A 19699-nucleotide genomic window follows, 5' to 3' on the forward strand; every position below is an offset into this window, starting at 1 on the left:
CCCCTATTACCCATATTCAATTATTTCTATGTCCTGTAGATTACACCTCCTAACAAGTCTCAAATCCACCTACTTCCTTCCAAGTCTTCAGGTACCATCCAGGCCACCATCACCCCTCATCGTGAGACTGCAGAGCCACCCCCTTGCTGGTCTCTGGCTTCTACTCTGGTCTCCCAAACCTATTCTCCACATAGGAGCCAGAGGGGCCTTTCTGAAGTACAAATCTGATCACAGCACCCAGCGTGCTTGGAGCCCTCCAGTGGCTTCCATTTCACCTAGGAGGAAGTCCAACCTCCTGACCATAGCCAAGCGGCCTGCTCAATTTGCCTCCTTTATGTTTCCTGAACATGCCTCAGGGTCTTTGTTCTGTTGTTCCCTCTTTTCTCCTCATTATTTCTGCTTTACCTCCTAGTGTGCCTTCCTGTGCTGTGGAGGTTGGAAAGCAGAAACTGTATTTGCAGCTCCTGTGCAGCTATATATATATATATTTTATGCACAGTAAGTTCTCCAGTAGATGCTGTCATGTGAGATTTAGAAGGCTCTGTTTTCTTTTTTTTTTTTGAGACGGAGTCTCGCTCTGCCGCCCAGGCTGGAGTGCAGTGGCCAGATCTCAGCTCACTGCAAGCTCCGCCTCCCGGGTTTACGCCATTCTCCTGCCTCAGCCTCCCGAGTAGCTGGGACTACAGGCGCCCGCCACCTCGCCCGGCTAGTTTTTTGTATTTTTTTTTTAGCAGAGGCAGGGTTTCACCGGGTTAGCCAGGATGGTCTGGATCTCCTGACCTCGTGATCCGCCCGTCTCGGCCTCCCAAAGTGCTGGGATTATAGGCTTGAGCCACTGCGCCCGGCCTTTTCTTTTTTTTTGAGACGGAGTCTTGCTCTGTCGCCCAGGCTGGAGTGCAGTGGTGAGATCTCGGCTCAGTGCAAGCTCCGCCTCCCGGGTTCACGCCATTCTCCTGCCTCAGCCTCCCGAGTAGCTGGGACTACAGGCACCTGCCACCACGTCCGGCTAATTTTTTTGCATTTTTAGTAGAGACAGTGTTTCACCATGTTAGCCAGGATAGTCTCCATCTACTGACCTCGTGATCCACCCGCCTCGGCCTCCCAAAGTGCTGGGATTACAGGCGCGAGCCACCACACCTGGCCTTAGAAGGCTCTTTGACGATCCGTGTTGGAAAGCAAGATGACGGTGACGGGTGGTGTTTCTGCGGTAGTTTCCCAGTGTCCAGCCTCCAGTTTTGGGGTTTCTAGGGTCCTCGATGGCAGATTCCTGTCCAGTTTCACAGCTACAGGGTGTGTTCTTTTTTTCTTTTTAAACAACTTTATTGGGCTACATATGCATACACACACACATGCACACACACACATACACACACACTAACAGCTTTACTGTGATATAACTGACGTACTGTACAATTCGCCCATCTAAAGTGTACAATTCAATCGTTTTTAGTAAATTCTCAGATTGTGCAACCATCACCACGATCAATTTGAAAACATTTTACTCACCCACAAAAGAAACCCTGTACACTGCAGCTATCTCTCCCCCAATCTTCCCATGTCTTCCCTCAACCCCTATTTTCTTTCTCTATGAATTTGCTTGTTCTGTACATTTCATAAAAATTGAATTATACAATATATGATCTTTTGTGTCTGGTTTCACTTAGTATACTTTTTGTTTTGTTTTGTTTTCTGAGACAGAGTCTTGCTCTGTCACCCAGGCTGGAGTGCAGTGGCACGATCTTGGCTCACTGCAACCTCTTTCTCCTTGGCTGAAGCGATTCTCTTGCCTCAGCCTTCTGAGTAGCTGGGATTACAGGTGCCCACCACCACGCCCCAGCTTATTTTTTTGTATTTTTAGTAGAGACAGGGTTTCACCATGTTGGCCAGGCTGGTCTCGAGCTCCTTACCTCGAGATCCACCTGCCTCAGCCTCCCAAAGTGCTGGGATTACAGGCATGAGCCACCATGCCCGGCCAGCACTTACCATAATATTTTTAAAGGCTATCCATAATGTAGCATGTAGTAGTGCTTCATTCCTTTTTTATAGTTGAATAATATTCCACTGTATGGAAATACCATATTTTGTTGATATATTCATCAGTTGATGGACATTCAGGTTGTTTCACCTTTTAGCCATTGTGAGTACTGCTGCTATGAATATTTGTGTATAAATCTTTATGTGAACACCTGTTTTCAGTTCTTTTGGGTATAGACCCTGGAGTAGAATTGCTGGATCATATGGCAATTCTGTTTAACTTATTGAGGAACTGCTAAATTGTTTTATTGTATTATATTTTGCATATCATAAAACTTACCCATTTAAGGTATACAATTTAGCGATTTTTTCCTTCTTCTTCCCTCCTTCCTTCCTTCCCTTCCTTCCTTCCTTCCTCCCGTCCTTCCTTCCTTCCTTCCTTCTTTTTTTCTTTCCTTCTTTCTTTCTTTGACGCAGTCTTGCTCTGTCACCCAGGCTGGAGTGCAGTGGTGCGATCTTGGCTCACTGCAACCTCCGCTTCCCAGGCTCAAATGATTCTCCTGCCTCAGCCTCCCAGGCAGCTGTGGTTATAGGCACATGCCACCACACCCAGCTAAGTTTTGTATTTTTAGTAGAGGTAGGGTTTCACCATGTTGGTCAGGCTGGTCTCGAACGCCTGACCTTGTGATCTGCCTGCCTCAGCCTCCCAAAGTGCTGGGATTACAGGTGTGAGCCATCGCGCCCGGCCTAGTGATTTCTTTAGTAATCTTACCAAGGGGTACAACTTTCACCATAAATGAGCTTTAGAATATTAATAATTCCAGTGGTGGCCTCCTGATTTCTCACCTTCCTGATTGGAAACAGAGAAAACAGCTTCCTGCAGGCCTACTCTTTAAGCTCTGCAGCAATGGTATGAGTACCTAATTCCAGAGCAATTTCAAAACATTCATCAGCAGGTCCAAGACAGGCATTAGCTGATCAGGACACATGTCCCAGCTGGATGGACAGATTCTGGCTTGACATACCTGTGAAGCCATAGCGGCAGCGCAAGGAGCTGACAGCCAGCCCTGCTGGGTGAACCCTTCCTGACTCCTGTTAATGTTCCTGAAACAGTTTCTGTTTGCTATGCTGCATCCTGATGATCTACATTGGATAATACCTACCCTTCCTTAGCTGTCATTTCAGACAACGCCTTGTCAGGATGTGACCCGGCATCCCTCTCCTTACTTGTAGCTATCACGGTTTGTAATTACATCTGTCTCAGGCTGAGTTTCCCAGCACCACACTCTGAGACAAAGATTTGAGTGTAAGTAGTTTACTTGGAGAGTGAGCCCAGGTCTGGGAGCGAGGGAGTGATTCAAGGAAGGGAAGGATGTGATGTGGAGTGCATTCGCGAGCAGGTTATTGCTGTGGGCAGCTGGGGCTCCATCCTGTTAGGGGTCCTTGGGAGATTATAGAACAGGCCTCAGAGCTATCCCACTTGATTGGATAAGGAAGCTGGATATTTTTGTCTTCCAATTCCCATGGATTGGGGTTGAGAGGTTCAAACTTCCAGCTTGCCCTCTGTGCCAACCTTGAGAAGGCCCTTAGGTGAAGAATCTCAGGATATCATTGGCATTCACCTCAAAGGTGAGAGCTGAGCGGGTGAGTGAGGTTCCCACAGCATCTGTTGCAGTCTTCTCGGGTGGCATTTCATTAATGGCTCCTCCCTCATCCAACTCTAGGCTCCACATACTCCCGGACCAGCACCTGGGGCAGCGCCTGGCACAGAGCAAGTGCTCAGTAAACATCTGCCAAATGCATGAAGGAAGGCTGCATGAATGAAGGTAGAGCTGGGAGTTGAGACCAGGCTTGCCAGATTCTAGGGCCCTAGAGGGAGACAGTGAGGCAAACCGAATGCTGTGGGGTGCTGTGCAGTCAGTATAAACCTGTGAAGCCAGCTCCAAGGATGGCTGCCGAGCTGAGAGCTCATGTGCAACCCAATGTAACATCTGTCCAAGTAACCTACCTTTTAAAACACCTTGGAGGACACCAAATGGCCCTCTGCTGGCTGTCAGTTTCCCACTCTGCACTGTGTCACTAAGAAGCCATCATGTGCTGGGCCCTGCACTTCCAGCACCATTAATACCCTCACTTTATGGCGAGAAAGGCCTGGCTCAGCGAGGTGAAGTGATGTGCCCGAGGCTCACCAGAACTGTGCCCAGTTTTGGAAGGCTCCAAGTCCACTGGTCTTTCATCTACACCTGCTGTGCCTCACCTGGGCAGCTTTGATAGCTGGGGAACATTTCTTCAAGGAGCCGCCTGTCACATTCAGGGAAGGCGCCTGTCCTGCTTTGCTGTGAAACACCTCAATGTCACGACTTCCTCTGATATGCTCTTTAATTAATTATTTCTGCAAACCTAAGTTTGATTAATTGGATGCAATCACAGGACTGGTTTGATGAGAGACTCAGTTCCTGCTTGGGGCCTCTCGGGTGGCATGAGAACATGTGGGGCTTCTTACCTGAAGGATGTCGACAATTAGAGCCCATTTTGACTGCCGGGGTATGAGCCGACTGCCTCGGAGAACATCAATTAGCTCAGTGGCTAAATTGTGCTGAGAGTTATCGGTTACCAAGGGGACCCGTGGTCAATGCCAGGATTTAAGTGGTTCTCGTCTTCGGGGATCATCTTTCCTGAATCCCAGCCACGTTCTGGGCCTGGTAATTATCAGCAGGCTGATTAGGCCTCGTCCATTATAGAGAGTGACTTCCTAATCGCCAGCTGCTGGGGAGGAAAGTGTCTCAGCTCCGATGCAGGTACACCCCGTCCGACGTGCCAGAGGCTGGCACGCACACGCTGCAAGGCTGCTTTGGGCCTGTGGCCAGAGAGATGGCACAAGGCACACACTGGGCTTAGCTGGGTTTCCCTTGAAGAAGCTGAAGGTCTCAGGGCAGCCCTGGAGATCATGGAACCCAGGTCATTCCTGGCAGGTTAAAGATGGTCTCTGAGGGGATGCCTGGCCTGGGAAGAAAAGGGAGCCCCTACTAGTGCCAGGCGCAGAGCCAATGATTCTAACAGTCAGTATTTATTGAGCACTTAGTATGTGCCAAGCATTGCTCTAGCCTTGCCACAGAAAACAAGTCATTTGACCCTCTGTAGGGGGAAACTGAGGCACAGGGTGCTTAGGTGGCTTGCCCACACATCTGAAATTTAAATCCAGTCAGTCTGCTTCCAAGTTGAACAGCTACAGGTGAACAGTATGTTGGCGCTCGTGCTTGATGTATACCAGCTGTTCTTGAAGTTGTCCTATTATCCTTTCAGAGAATCTTTGCAGTCTTCACTTTCTCAACTACGGTCTGCGTGAGGCCGGGTTCTTCATATACTTCGACAAAAAAACAGATTAAATGCAAAGCAGATAAGGGAAGCCAGAACCTGTTAAGTCAGATTTTTTTTAAATATGCAAGAATGTAATTGTAAAGTGTTAACCTCCTGGATGTGAAGATTAAATAAGTCAAAACAGGCTGGGTGTGGTGGCTCACACCTGTAATCCCAGCACTTTGGGAGGTTGAGGTGGGCAGTCTTCTCATTAAATTGTCTTTTCATTTTGGAAAATAGCTTATTTTTCATAAAAATATGTTATTTATGTTATTAGGTAATTAGATAATGGATGAGATAGTGGATTTATTATTGCTATTTCAAAATTAATAAATAAGCATTTTAAAGCTCTCATTTTAATTTCTAGTATGGGAAATATCACTAGATACAATCCACACAATGCAAAGTTCCTTGGGGTCCTTAATAATATTTAAGAGCATAAAGAAGTTTTGAGACCAAAAGATTATGAACCGCTGATATATTCAGCATATTACATATCAGCAGTTGATAATTAATGCCCTCCCTCACTCTGTGAGGTTTTTTGTTTTTGTTTTTGTTTTTGTGACAGAGCTTTTGTTTTTGTTTTTGTCGCCCAGGCTGAAGTGCAGCGGCACGATCTTGGCTCACTGCAGCCTCAGTTTCCCAGGTTCAAGTGATTCTCCAGCCTCAGCCTCCTGAGTAACTGGAATTACAGGACTGTGCCACCACACCCGGCTAATTTTGTATGTTTAGTAGAAACAGGGTTTCACCATGTTGGCCAGGCTGGTCCCATGAACTCCTGACCTCAGATGTTCCACCCACTTTGGCCTCCCAAAGTGCTGGGATTACAGGTGTGAGCCACCACACCCAGCCTGTGAGTTCTTTTGAAAGCTGGTTGTTAAAAAGAGCCTGGCACCTCCCCGCACCCGCTCTCTCAATCTCTCTCTCTCTCTCGTCTCTCTGGTTATGTGATTGCTGCGCACACAGGCTCCCTTTCACCTTCCACCATGAGAGGGAGCAGCCTGAGGCCTTCACCAGATGCAGATGCCCAGTTTGAACTCTCCAGCCATCAGAATCAAACAAACCTTTTTCCTTTCTAAATTACCCAGCCTCATGTATAGCTTTATAGCAACACTAAATAAGAACAGCTAATACTTGGCATTTATCTGTGCTTGGCGTTGTCCTAAGTATATGATGTATTTTGACTTATTTATTATTTATTTGTTAGTTTTTGTTTTTGAGAAGAGTCTCACTCTGTTGCCCAGGCTGAAGTACAGTGGTGGGATCTTGGCTCATTGCAACCTCCACCTCCCAGGTTCAAGTGATCCTCCTGCCGCACACCACCATGCCTGATTGATCTTTGTATTTTTCGTAGAGACGGGGTTTTGCCACATTGCCCAGGGTGGTCTCGAACTCTTCTCCTGAAGTGATCTGCCCACCTCAACCTCCCAAAGTGCTGGGATTACAGGTGTGAGCCACCACACCCAGCCTGTTTTGACTTATTTAATCTTCACATCCAGGAGGTTAACACTTACACTTATACTTACAATTATCCCCATGAGGCAACTGAGGCACAAAGTTTCCTTGGGCTTAAGTCTCATGCTGGGCTGGGACATGACAGAGCCCCAGTGTGAACCCAGGTCTGCAGGCTCCAGAGTCTGGGCCTTTACACACCACGTCCTCAGGCAGCATTGCTTACACTTATGGGGAACACTTGGACCGAGCTAAGCACTTGCCTGTTTTAACTGCATCATCCTAAGTTGCCCATGGTAAGGAAATTTCTGCAAAGAGAGATGCATACTTTGTCTGAAGTCACACAGCCAGGAAGCAGGTGGGGGGATCCCTACTTCTGAGCTCTGAGCCAGATCCAGACCTGACCAATCACCCCACTTCCCACCTCCTTAACCACAGCCACAGTGATTGGCTCAAGGGTGGGTGAAGTCAAGTCAGAATGAGAGTCAACTCCCGGGCCTTTACTGGAATGTTTGGTGAGAGGCTCTCTCTTTCCCCTCAGTTGCTAAACTGATAAGATTTACCCTTGCTCCGCTAGAGGCTGTCTTACCAGTGCAAGGAAGAAACCCATTCATTGAGAATGAAACCAACCAAGAGAAGACAGTCAAGAGATGGAGAGAGACTGACATCTGCTGATTTTATTTGAGCACCTGGGTCCATCCATGCCTAATACCCTTGGCCTTTTCAGTTACATGAGCCAATAAATCTCATTTTTACTTAAGTCATTTGCATTTTTTTCAAATATAACAGAAAGAGTTCTGACCAATACAATCTATAAACATAAAACTAATTTTAGCATGTTTCTGAGAGGAGAATGCTTCTTCCTTTCTCTCATCCACACCGCCTGCCAGCCAGCTCCCTGGCCCCTACCCAGGTGAGAGAGCTATGCTGGGGAGGGCTCCAGTCACTGTCTAGTGTAGTTTCCCTGCCACTTATTTCTCCAAAACCATGAACGCTCTTGTCAATAACAAACATTTATGAAGACCCTGCTGCGTGCAGGGCCCTATTCTACTCCTGGCTTATTGCTTGGCGCCCTCAGCGGCTGACTGGCTTGGCTTTGGGGATGTCTTCCATTTGCCCTCCAGACCCATTCTCGGCCCTGCATGTGTCTGGGCGGTGGATCTCCATGGACTGCCCCATGCGGGTTCCCTCTCCTTCAGATTCCAGTGTGGTTCAGATCAGGCGGAGAGAGGAGAGGAGAGAGGCACTGCCACTCCCCTCCCTGCCTGCTGCATTTTCGCTGCATTATTTTCCTACAGCCACAGCTCCTGCAGGCAGCCCTCCCTGATGGCTCCAGCTCTCTTGGGGTTCTGGCAACACCACCCCTCCCTTGTTCCTCCCGGCCTCAGGATGCTCGTTGCTCCCCACTCTGTCTCTGGCTCTTCTCCTGACCCTGTCCATACCATCACTGAGCTGTCCTCAGGTGCCCCCTTTCAGTGGGGGGCTGTTTCCTGCCAGGGTCCCAGTGGACACAGCCTTAGTAGAAGACATAAAATAGTAACACAGTGAAGACAGGTCAGTCTGGCTTACAGAATCATGGGAGGCTTTTTTTGTTTTTTGAGACAAGTTCTCACTCTGTCACCCAGGCTAGAGTGCAGTGGTGCAATCACGGCGTGGCTCACTGAGGCCTTGACCTTCTCAGGCTCAGGTGATCCTCCCACCTCAGTCTCCTGCGTAGCTGGACTACAGGTGTGCATCACCACATCCAGCTAATTTTTGCTTTTTTTTTTTTTTTGGAGAGACAAGTTTTTGCCATGTTGCCCAGGCTGTTCTTGAACTCCTGGGCTCAAGCAATCCTCTCGCCTCGGCCTTCCAAAGTGCTAGGATTACATGCCCGACCCTTATGGGAGACTTTAATAGCCTCCTTATGCCCATTAACGCCAAGAGTAAATATTATTATTGTTATTATTACAACAGTGACATTTTCTGAGCATTCACTATGTCCCGGGCACTGAACTAAGAACCTTATTTATGTTATCACATTTGATCCCCACAATGACTCAGGGGATCATGTAAATATTTACTCAGGTAAATACTGCTATTATTCTCATTTTCCAGATTAGGATACTGAGTTTCAGAGAAGGGAAGCTACTTGCCTAGGATCATACAGCTAGTGAATTGCTAAGTGCTATGGTTTGGATGTCTGTCCCCTCCAAACCTCATGTTGAAATTTGATCTTCAATGTTTGGGTCGTGGGGACAGAGTCAGCCATGAACAGATTAATGCCTTCCCTCAGGGATGAGTGACTTCTCACTCTGAGTTCTTTTGAGAGCTGGTTGTTAAAAAGAGCCCAGCACTCTGTGCTCGCTTTCTCTCTCTTTCTCTCTGTCTCTCTCTCCCTCTAGCTCTCTTTCTTGCTCTCTCACTCTCTCACTGTCGTTTTCTCTCTGGCCATGTGATCTTTGCACACACAGGCTCCCCTTCACCTTCCACCATGAGAGGGAGCAGCCTGAGGCTCTCACCAGATGCAGATGCCCAGTTTGAACTTTCCAGCGATCAGAATCATGAGCCAAATAAACCGTTTTCCTTTCTAAATTACCCAACCTCAGATATTGCTTTATAGCAACACTAAATGGACTAAGACACTAAGCCAAGATGGAAACCCAATTCTGTACGACCCCAAAATCCAGGGTCATACAGGAAGGGGAGTGGAAATGCCCTGACTTTCCTCTCCTCTCTGATCTTCTAAACCACACCAGAATCTGAAGGAGAGGGAACCTGCATGGCGCAGTCCATAGAGATCTGCCGCCTGGACATATACAGGGTCAAAAATGGGTCTGGTAATGGAGGACATCCCCAAAGCCAAGCCAGTCAGCAGCTGGAGTCTCTTAACTACCACCCTGTAGACTGTGTGGCAGAGTCCAGAATCAAATTTCAACTTGAGATTTCAATTCTGTCTCTGCCTACCTCTTCTGACAACCTCCTCTGCTATCACTTGGCATTGCTGAGGCAGTATCCCTCCTACACAGCACCGGCTTCTGCACCTGGGTGAGTCTCTCCAGCCCAAGCACAGGATGACCTCTGGGAGAGAGAGTTCTCCTTCTCATGCCCCATTTGTCCCCTCATGGCCCCAGCTGTTAACCAAGACTGAGGCAGAGGGCCTGACTTGCCTTCTCACTGAGGCTCATCCTGAGGAGAGACTGATGGTTTAATATTAACCCCAATAATAGGAATAGCTTACATTTATCAATCACCTGCAATGCCCTGTGCCCACACTAAGCGCATCATATGCATTGCCTTATTTTATTCTCACATACAGCTTTGCAATGTAGGTACTATAGCTATCCCACTTGACAGATGGGGAAACTGAGGCTCAGAGACATTAAGTAGGTCAGGAAAAACTCAAGACTCCAGTATTCTTGACTCCATGTGCTTAACTTTTAAGACATGCTATGACTGTGTTGACAGTTTCCTAATGAGTTACAGCCAAGGGAGCAGTTTCTAGAGGTACAGTCAGTAAGACCAGGTTGTTTCTCTTTGTGTGGCTCATGAAGTCTCCTGGTGGGTTCGAGGTCTTCTATGTAAAGGACTCTGTGTGTGGGGAGGGTCAGATACTGGGGCTAATATCAATGGTAATAACTCTCAAGCTCACTTTGAAAGACAGTCTGGATGCTTCTCTCTTCTCCAGAGCAAGCAGCTGTGCATCTCTGAAGAAATGAATGTTGATGGGTCTAAACCAATCGTAGAAATTCAATTTTTTTTTTTTTTTTTGCTGGTGTTCTGTTTAGGGGTGTTTGTGTCATTCAGTGAAATATGATGGAATATCAATGGGGGCTTTGGGAATAGATTTCCTTGCTGATAAAACAGAGGCACCATGGCCCAAAAAATAAGTCCCCTTCTGCTTATGTCATCATGGTTTTGAGTGATGACTGGCACTCTGGCAGCCATTTTGTGATCATGAGGGCACAAGCCTGAGATGGAAGTCAACTGACAGGGGACGGCAGAGCAGCAAGATCGATACATATGAGTTCTTGACAATGTCATTGAGCCATACCACAAAGACTTCACCAACTCTGAGGCCACCCCACCATCTGGACATCTTGTTACATAGGATAATAAAATCGGCTAATTGTTTATATAATTGCTAGTTGGGGTTTCTGTTACTCGTGGCCAGAACAGCCTGATTGACCGGGCACAGTGGCTCACACCTATAATCCCAGCACTTTGGGAGGCTGAGGTGGGCAGATCACCTGAGGTCAGGAGTTCAAAACCAAACTGGCCAACATGGTGAAAGCTTGTCTCTACTAAAAATACAAAAATTAGCCAGGTGTCGTGGCACATGTCTTGTAGTCCCAGCTACTCAGGTGGCTGAGGCAGGAGAATTGATTGACCCCAGGACGTGGAGGCTACACTCCATCCTGGGTGACAGAGCAAAACTCCGTCTCAGAAAAAGAAAAAAGCCAGCCTGATTGCTACAGAACCTGACATTTTCAGCCTCAACATTTGCTACTTTCCAGTCCTCACGCTCCCCACCATCTGCGCTCACTCCCCTTAGCCTCTCACTGTCCCCAAACATGCCATGCCCTCTCCTGCTCCCACACCTTTGCCTATCACCATTCTGCCTGCCAAGAATGCCCTTGCCCACCTATCCCTTAATAGCCAGTGACTCAGTGACATTCCTGTATCTGGGAAGTCCTTCCTGACACCCCTGGCTGGGATGCATGACCCTCCTCTGTGGTTCCAGCTCCTCCTTCACAGCACTGACCACCAAGGGACATGTCTGTCCCCCACTGACCCGCGAGATCTTTGAGAAGGGAAAGAGGGAATTATGTCCCTGGCACTCAGGAAGGATGCTGCTCAGGGATTTCATGGGTTTATCATGTCCTGAAACCGTTATGCTTGTCTACATGAATACGTGTGGCAGAGTGAGTTTGTTAAATCACAGGCTTTGGAGTTACACAGACCTAGGTATGAGTTCAGCCAGCTGTCTGACGAGTACACTAACGAGCTATAGCACCTCTAGGCACTAACAACCTCTCTGTGTCTCAGTCCACCTACCTGCAAAGTGGAGATGGTAAACCTGTCTTACTAGGGCGTGCTGAAGATTAGACAAGGCGTGTTAACTCTTAACTTGGTGCCTGGTATGTAGCAGATTATTCATACATGCCAGCTCTTGGGATTATTACTTTATTGGTTTGCATTTAATTTTTGTTGGGGGAAGAGTTTTGAGCTTTTGCCAAATTCTCAAATGGGTCTATGATCCAGGAAGGTCAAGAACCACTGGTTTGGAGAGTAAAAGGAGCCCCCAGTGGGTCTGCTGGCTATGATGAGTATACTGCATAAGTGCTCACATGGCGGCTTTGTGACGTCCACTGGGAGGTACTGTGTAAGTGTCCCTCTGTGGGTCACAGTGTGATCTTGCCCATGATGAATTTCCCCTCCCAAGCCCCTGGGTCCCTGTGACCTCCAGGGCTCTCCAAATACCTCATTAGCACAGGCTGAGAGCAGAGCTAGAAGTGGGGCTGCTGTTGCCTCTGCAGAGAACGTCCCTCATTAGAGCAGAGAGAAGCAGCAGCTCTGACAGGGGCTGGGCAGGGGCAAGGCCCCTTTGTGTCTGGGCCTGATGATTCAGGGAACATTGCACTTCTGAGGACATCATTGTCAGCACAAAGCTGCGGCTCTGACGACAGAGCCCAGGCTCCTCTGGACTGGCACTGTCCCGCCTCCCCCAGCTCCCTTGATTGCTCAGCCCGCTTTCCTATGACTGCACCAGTGTTAAAGCTGCATCTGTAATAAACTGTCCTTTTACTCACTGGTCCTCCCAGTGGCCAAGAGAGGGTAGACTGTGATCCCTGTCAGAACCCTGAGGCCCCAATAGACTGGGCAGAGCCAGGTTTGGGATTCATGTCCCCCTGCTCCAAACTCTTGCAGAATGGCGGGCAGAAGTGCACACTTAGTATCAGGCACACCAGGGTGGGTCCCAGTTGTGCCACTCTCAAGCCGTGGTGTTGGGCCAGCCGTTTCTATTTTCTGAGCTCCAGTTTCTTCATCTGTGGGAAGGAGATAAATAGTCACAACTGAACCGCCTCCTCCCCTGCCTTGCAGAGAAATCATTCTAAAAGTCACATCTAATTATATCGCCCTCCTGCTCACAGCCCTCAGCAACACTCCCTGGCCCTCAGGATGAAGGTGAAGGTTTTTGGTCTGCCTTTCAAGGCCCTTTGCAATCTGGATGCTGCCCACTGCCCTGGCCACAGCCCCCACCACACACCCCAACCAGTCACAAACCAAACCACTTCTCTCCTCAGCCCACTCAATTCTGTTTCCTTTACCAGGAATTCTTTCTGCCTCTCTTTTTCACCAGGAAAATCCCTGCTTCAAACTCAATGCAGGTACTTCCTCCTCCAGGAAGCCCTCTGTGACCTCCCACTCCCTCTTTCCACATTGCATTAGGTGCCTCCTCTTGGCTTCCACCTCCCAGAGCTGAGTGGACCTTGTGCTAGAATCCTGGCATTAGAAAGAGCCTTAAAAGTTCATGGAAAGCAGTGCATCTCCGAGCGTGGCCCAGCGTCATCTGGACACTTGCGAGAAATGTACATTCTCGGGTCCCACTCCCAGACCTCCTGAATCAGAAACTCTGGGAGTGGGACCCAGCCATCTGTGTTGTAACAAAGTCCTCCAGGGAATTCTGATGCCCAAATGTCAGAACCACTGGTCTAATGCAGTCCTTTGCAACCATGCTAGAGTTCTGTATTTGCGGTGCTCCGTGAAATCGACTGCCATGTGGTCTGGGCTCCTGCACCTGCTACAGGAGAAAGAGGCCCCTGCTGAGCTATTGGTGCCCCTGTGTGCCCAGCCACCCCTCCTTCCAGGGGCCTTCAGCTAATAGAGAGAGTTGCCATAAGTGCTCACGTGGCGGCTTTGTGAGAGTTCTCTCCATCACATCCCATTCTCCCACTTCCTGCAGACACATGGCCAATTTTAAATTGTAACTTTCTTTTATTGGCGAAGAAGAAATTTTGGCACCTGTTTCATTTATTTCTCATCAGCTTCTCTTTATCCCAATCTTGCCAGGCTGGGGCCTGCTGGGCTTAAGAATCGAAATACTGGTCATCTGCCTCTTAAGGAAAATGCTGTAAATTTCATGGGGCTTATCTCAGGCGCACCAAGTGTTACCTGGAAAATACATCTTTCCTCCTCTTCTCCTGCTCAGCAACCTGCCAGTGTGGTTCAGAGGGTTGTAAAAGTATCAGTAGTCCAGATGGTTTCTGAACCAACTTCTCTTCCCATTAGAAGAGTCCAGCTTCCCTCAATTCCCCTTTTTCCACTTTTGGAATTGCTAACCTGTCATACTTGGAGGTTCTTCTTGGTGTCTAACCTAACTCTTTGTTATTGCTGGCTCCAAATCAGCCTGTCACTATAGAGGAAAAGTATTTTTATCTCTGTTTTTCGGCCTGGAAACTAGCACAGGACCTGGCATACAGTAGACACTCAATGTTAGTTTAGAAAATAAGTGAATGGGCCGGGCGCGGTGGCTCAAGCCTGTAATCCCAGCACTTTGGGAGGCCGAGACGGGCGGATCACAAGGTCAGGAGATCGACACCATCCTGGCTAACACGATGAAACCCCGTCTCTACTAAAAATACAAAAAACTAGCCGGGCGAGGTGGCGGGTGCCTGTAGTCCCAGCTACTCGGGAGGCTGAGGCAGGAGAATGGCGTAAACCCGGGAGGCGGAGCTTGCAGTGGGCTGAGATCCGGCCACTGCACTCCAGCCTGGGCTACAGAGCGAGACTCCGTCTCAAAAAAAAAAAAAAAAAAAAAAAAAAAGAAAATAAGTGAATGAATGAATGAGGAGATTAATAATAACAATTATTGATGATGAAAATGAACATTTAGGCTGAGGTGGGGCAATTGCTTGAGCCCAGGAGGTCAAGGCTGCAGTGAGCTATGATCACGCCACTGCACTCCAGCCTGGGTGATAGAGCAAGACCATATATCTAAAAAATAAAAACAAAAATGAATATTTACTCTCAGGATTATGTTAAGTGTCTCAGATATATTCAAACACCCAACAACCTTATGAGGTAGATACTATTTTATCCCTATTTTACATAGGGGAAAACTGAAGCTCAGAGAGATTAAGCAGTTTGCCTAAGGTCACACAGCAATGTCATGACAGAACTAGTAATTGAACCCAGCTGAACTAATTATACAATTGAAAGATCACTTCCTACATTATCCCTTGAGTGTTGCTTTTCTGAGGGGCACAGCTATCGCAGGAAGCCTCTAGCTCCTGGAGGTTCAGTGTGAGTGAGGGCCAGGCAGAGACAAATGAGCTCCATACTTGTCCTTTGATGAAAACCTCCTGAAGACAGCTGGGGAGAAGGAGGAGGAGGAGGTGGACAGAAGCTGGGTACACCAGAGGAGACAGAGATGTGGCGTCAAAGGCAACAAGTGCTGATAGGTCTGTGAGTAAGAGGCCCCTTCTCTGTCACTGGGCTGGGGCTTCTATCAGAGCAAAGCTTCAAAACCAATGACAAGTCAGTAAAAGACAATGCTGGCCTGCTCCTGCTGCCAACACACGCATTTTCTTGACTTAACACCGCTCTTTCCTTCTTTTTTTAACCCCTTAAGCTTATGATCATTTTTAATATTTTAAATTTACTCAGGTAATAAATTAAGACATTATCACTTTAAAATGTATGTAATATACAGATACGTAGAGCCAAAATTAGAACTTCCTTGTATAACCCCCCACCTCCCAGCTCGAAGATGTTGCCACGGTTCACAGTTTGAAATTGGTTAGCCTGGTTTCTCTAGAAATGGGACTCAGGACAAGGGTGAATGTATGGCTGCTTCCTTTGGGTGGTGCAAGCCCAGAGATGAGCCCAGGATGATCACAGGCCCAGAAAGAGAGCAGGGAGGCCATGGGATGGGTGGTACCATGAGGCCATCACCCTCATGGCTGCTCTGGAGGCACACCCACCTCACACAGAACACCTCCAAGAGGACTGCAAGGAGAAATCCAGCCTCACATAGTCCAGAGAAAGATGGAAGGAGAGGGGGTATATCCACCTAGATCCCTCCTGTCTCCTGGGTCTCATTAGTCAACCTTGGCTCTGTGGCCAATGAAGGATTAATTCTTTTATACCTCTGGCACCATTTGGTCACTTTGGGGGCTCTGAAGTCTTTCCATCCCACACACTGTGGGGTGTGTCTCAAATATAGATATAAGTCTTATTATTACTCAAGTATGGTGAGGCCAACAGCTTAGGAGACGACTGCCATGGAAAAGAGACTTTGTTACTCACAGGTCCCAAGAGGAGGGGGCAGGCCATGCCAGCAAGGGCCACAAGGAGGAGCATGAGGGTCGGTTAGGAGGCAGAGGGTCTGAGGGGCAAATGGGGCAAGATCCTTTACTTTAGTTTCCAGGTGAGGCAGGGTAAGCCGGCTTAGGATTGGCTAGATTGAATAATTTCAGCAGGCTTCGGGGCATAGCGTCTGACCCTAGATGCTTGGTACCTGGCCCTGGAGTGATTAGGACAGGGGAATAGTGGCCCAGAGTGAAAGAGCCCAGAGATAAAGAGGGTGGTGGGGGTGGGGGCTGTGCATTGATTAGTTTGCAGGTGAAATGCACGCTCACAGGCCAGTCCTTTACTATCTCTTGGCCATCCTTGGGAGGAGCAATCCCTCCACGGTTACCAAGGCCCCAGATATCAAAGCATCAGAAACACAGAAGATAGAAAGGTATGATTAATACAGGGAAGAACCAGAAACTCTGGGCATGAGCTGGTGGATCTAGCGGCACTGTGGTGGCCAAGGGGGAGGGTCCTGCACTCCCAGAGCCAATGACTGGTGATCCCTGGCAGGGACAATCTCCTCTGCCTACTGCGACCTCTTTGACCGCAGCTCCTCCTACTCTCCCCTCATTCACACCAGCCTCCTTTGCCTCCTTACTGTTTCTGAAACATGCCAGGCAACAGGGGACAGGGCTGTAACTTTCTAGATCATTTTCCCTACATTTGTACACAGTCACATGCACATATATTTGCACACTATTGTCTCAAGACTTTTCTGATGCCGCCGCACATCTTAGGGCTCTCCTTATGTCAGTCGTTAGAATTTCCTTTGTTCTTTTAAATCACTATAATGGTTGATGCATGGGTGCATCAAAAGTCACTTATGCACACCCCTATCAATGGATATTTAGGTTATTTTCAGCACTTCCTGATTATAAACAATGCCATCATAAGCAGTCTTGCTCCTGTCTTTGTATAGACATGAGAGTTTCCGTGGGATAGAACACCTACAAGCAAAATTGCTAGGACAAAGGGCATGGGTAGTTAACATTTTCATAAATACTGCCAACTGCTCCATAGAAAGCCATTCCCAATTTATACACCCACCCAAAGTGCGTGAGGTTTCAGAGAACTCATTTCTCCACACCATTTCCAACCACAGCTATTTTCAGTGATTAATCTTTTTGAAATCAATCTATTTCATTTTCTTTTTTCTTTTCCTTTTTTCATTTTAGAGGTGAAGTCTCACTCTGTCGCCCAGGCTGGAGTGCAGTGGTGGGATCTCAGCTCACTGCAGGCTCCGCCTCCTGGATTCAAGCAATTCTCCTGCCTCAGTCTCTGGAGTAGCTGGGATTACAGGTACACCCACCACACCCAGCTAACTTTTGTATTTTTGTATATATATTTTTTGAGGCGGAGTTTCGCTCTTGTTGCCCAGGCTGGAGTGCAATGGCGTGATCTCGGCTCACTGCAGCCTGCGCCTTTCGGGTTCAAGTGATTATCCTGCCTCAGCCTCCTGAGGAGCTGGGATTACAGGCATGTGCCACCACGCCCAGCTAATTTTGTATTTTTAGTAGAGATGAGTTTTCTCCATGTTGGTCAGGCTGGTCTTGAACTCCCGACCTCAGGTGATCTGCCCGCCTCAGCCTCCCAAAGTGCTGGGATTATAGGCATGAGCCACTGCGCGCGGCCTTAATTTTCATATTTTTAGTAGAGATGGGGTTTCACCATTGTTGGCCAGGCTGGTCACGAACTCCTGACCTCAAGTGATATGCTTGCCTCAGCTTCCCAAAGCTGTGTGAGTCACCACGTCTGGCTGAAATGAAATCAACTTCCTTCCTTCCTTCCTTCCTTCCTTCCTTCCTTCCTTCCTTCCTTCCTTCCTTCCTTCCCTCTCTCTCTCTCTCCCCTCCTCTGTCTCTCTTTCTTTCTCTCTCTCTTTCTCTCTCTCTTTCTCCCCTCTCCTCTCCTCTCCTCTCCTCACCTCTCCCCTGCTCCCCCCTCCCCTCCCCTCCTTTCCTTTCCTTTTCTTCTCTCTTGTTCTGTTGCCCAGGCTGGAGTGCCTGGCACGATCTTGGCTCAAGTCAATCACAGGTTCAAGCCATTCTCCTGCCTCAGCCTCCCAAGTAGCTGGGACTACAGGCATGCACCACCATGCCCAGCTATGAAATCAACCTATTTCTGGTAGCCACTCTATTTCATTCCAAAAATGGCTTGAAGTAGTTTTTACTCAAAAAAATACCTGAAGTTCCTCTTTTGCAAGGATCTGCCAACATAGGCCATGTCTACCCTCAAAACATGAAGAAGGCATGCTGGTCATCACCAAGAAGTACTACATGCACCCGGACAGCAACTTCCACACACACACACACACACAAGCATGCATGCAAGGAGATCACCATCATTCCTGGCAGGAAGCTCTGCAGCCAGACAGCAGGCTATGCTATGCACCCGATGAAGCAGATTCAAGAGGCCCAGGGAGAGCCAGCTCCATGAGGTTGCCGGAGGAGGGAGGAAGAAGAGAGAATTCTGTTCCTGAGGTCTCAGCCTGGGTGGAGAGATCACTGAAGCAGATCCTGACACTAAGGACATGCTGAAGCTTCCGGACTTCAGCAGTCTGTCCAACCTGCAGGTCACTCAGCCTGCAGTTGGGATGAATTTCAAAACGCCTCATAGAGCTGTTTGAATCTTTCTACTCTGGTATAATGAACATTTCCAATAAACCTGGGACAACAGAAGAAAAAAAAACGAAGCAGTCTAGAATTGAGGTTAAATCGTTTGGACTCTACAATCAGACTACTTAGGTTCAAATTCCCACAACACCACTTAAAGGCTGTGTGACCTCGTCAAGGTTCTTTTTTTTTTTTTTTTTGAGACGGAGTCTCGCTCTGTCGCCCAGGCTGGAGTGCAGTGGCCGGATCTCAGCTCACTGCAAGCTCCGCCTCCCGGGTTTACGCCATTCTCCTGCCTCAGCCTCCCGAGTAGCTGGGACTACAGGCGCCCGCCACCTCGCCTGGCTAGTTTTTTTGTATTTTGTAGTAGAGACGGGGTTTCACCATGTTAGCCAGGATGGTCTCGATCTCCTGACCTCGTGATCCGCCCGTCTCGGCCTCCCAAAGTGCTGGGATTACAGGCTTGAGCCACCGCGCCCGGCCGGCTCGTCAAGGTTCTTAACCTCTCTGGGCATTGGTTTCTTGGTGTTAGAATGAGAATAATAGGGTTGCAGTGTATGGCGGCCATAAAAATCCATCTCTCAAATTTCCAAGGATGGGAGTGTAATTGACTTGTTCAACTGCTTCGCTCTGAAGGAAGTACAACATTTGCATTGAGAACAGGTTCCCATGGGCTGCTCCCAGCCAGTGACTGAGTGTCAAGGGTTCTAATGCAGGCCTCTTCCTATGAGACAGGACTTGCCATGGGCCTTGCTGACACTTAGAACTACGTTGCAATGTAAGATTTTTTCCTATCTGTATGAGTTTCCTTTTGCTGTATAACAAACTAGCACAATGTTAGTGGCTTAAAACAATGCACATTTATTATCTTACAGTTCTGGACACCAGATGGTGGAAATCAGTTTCATTGGGCTAAAGCCATGGTGTTAGCAGGATTGGTTCCTCTGGAGGCTTTTGGGGCAAAT

Source organism: Theropithecus gelada, chromosome 2 (assembly GCF_003255815.1).
Source record: "Theropithecus gelada isolate Dixy chromosome 2, Tgel_1.0, whole genome shotgun sequence".
In the NCBI taxonomy this organism is placed as follows: domain Eukaryota; kingdom Metazoa; phylum Chordata; class Mammalia; order Primates; family Cercopithecidae; genus Theropithecus; species Theropithecus gelada.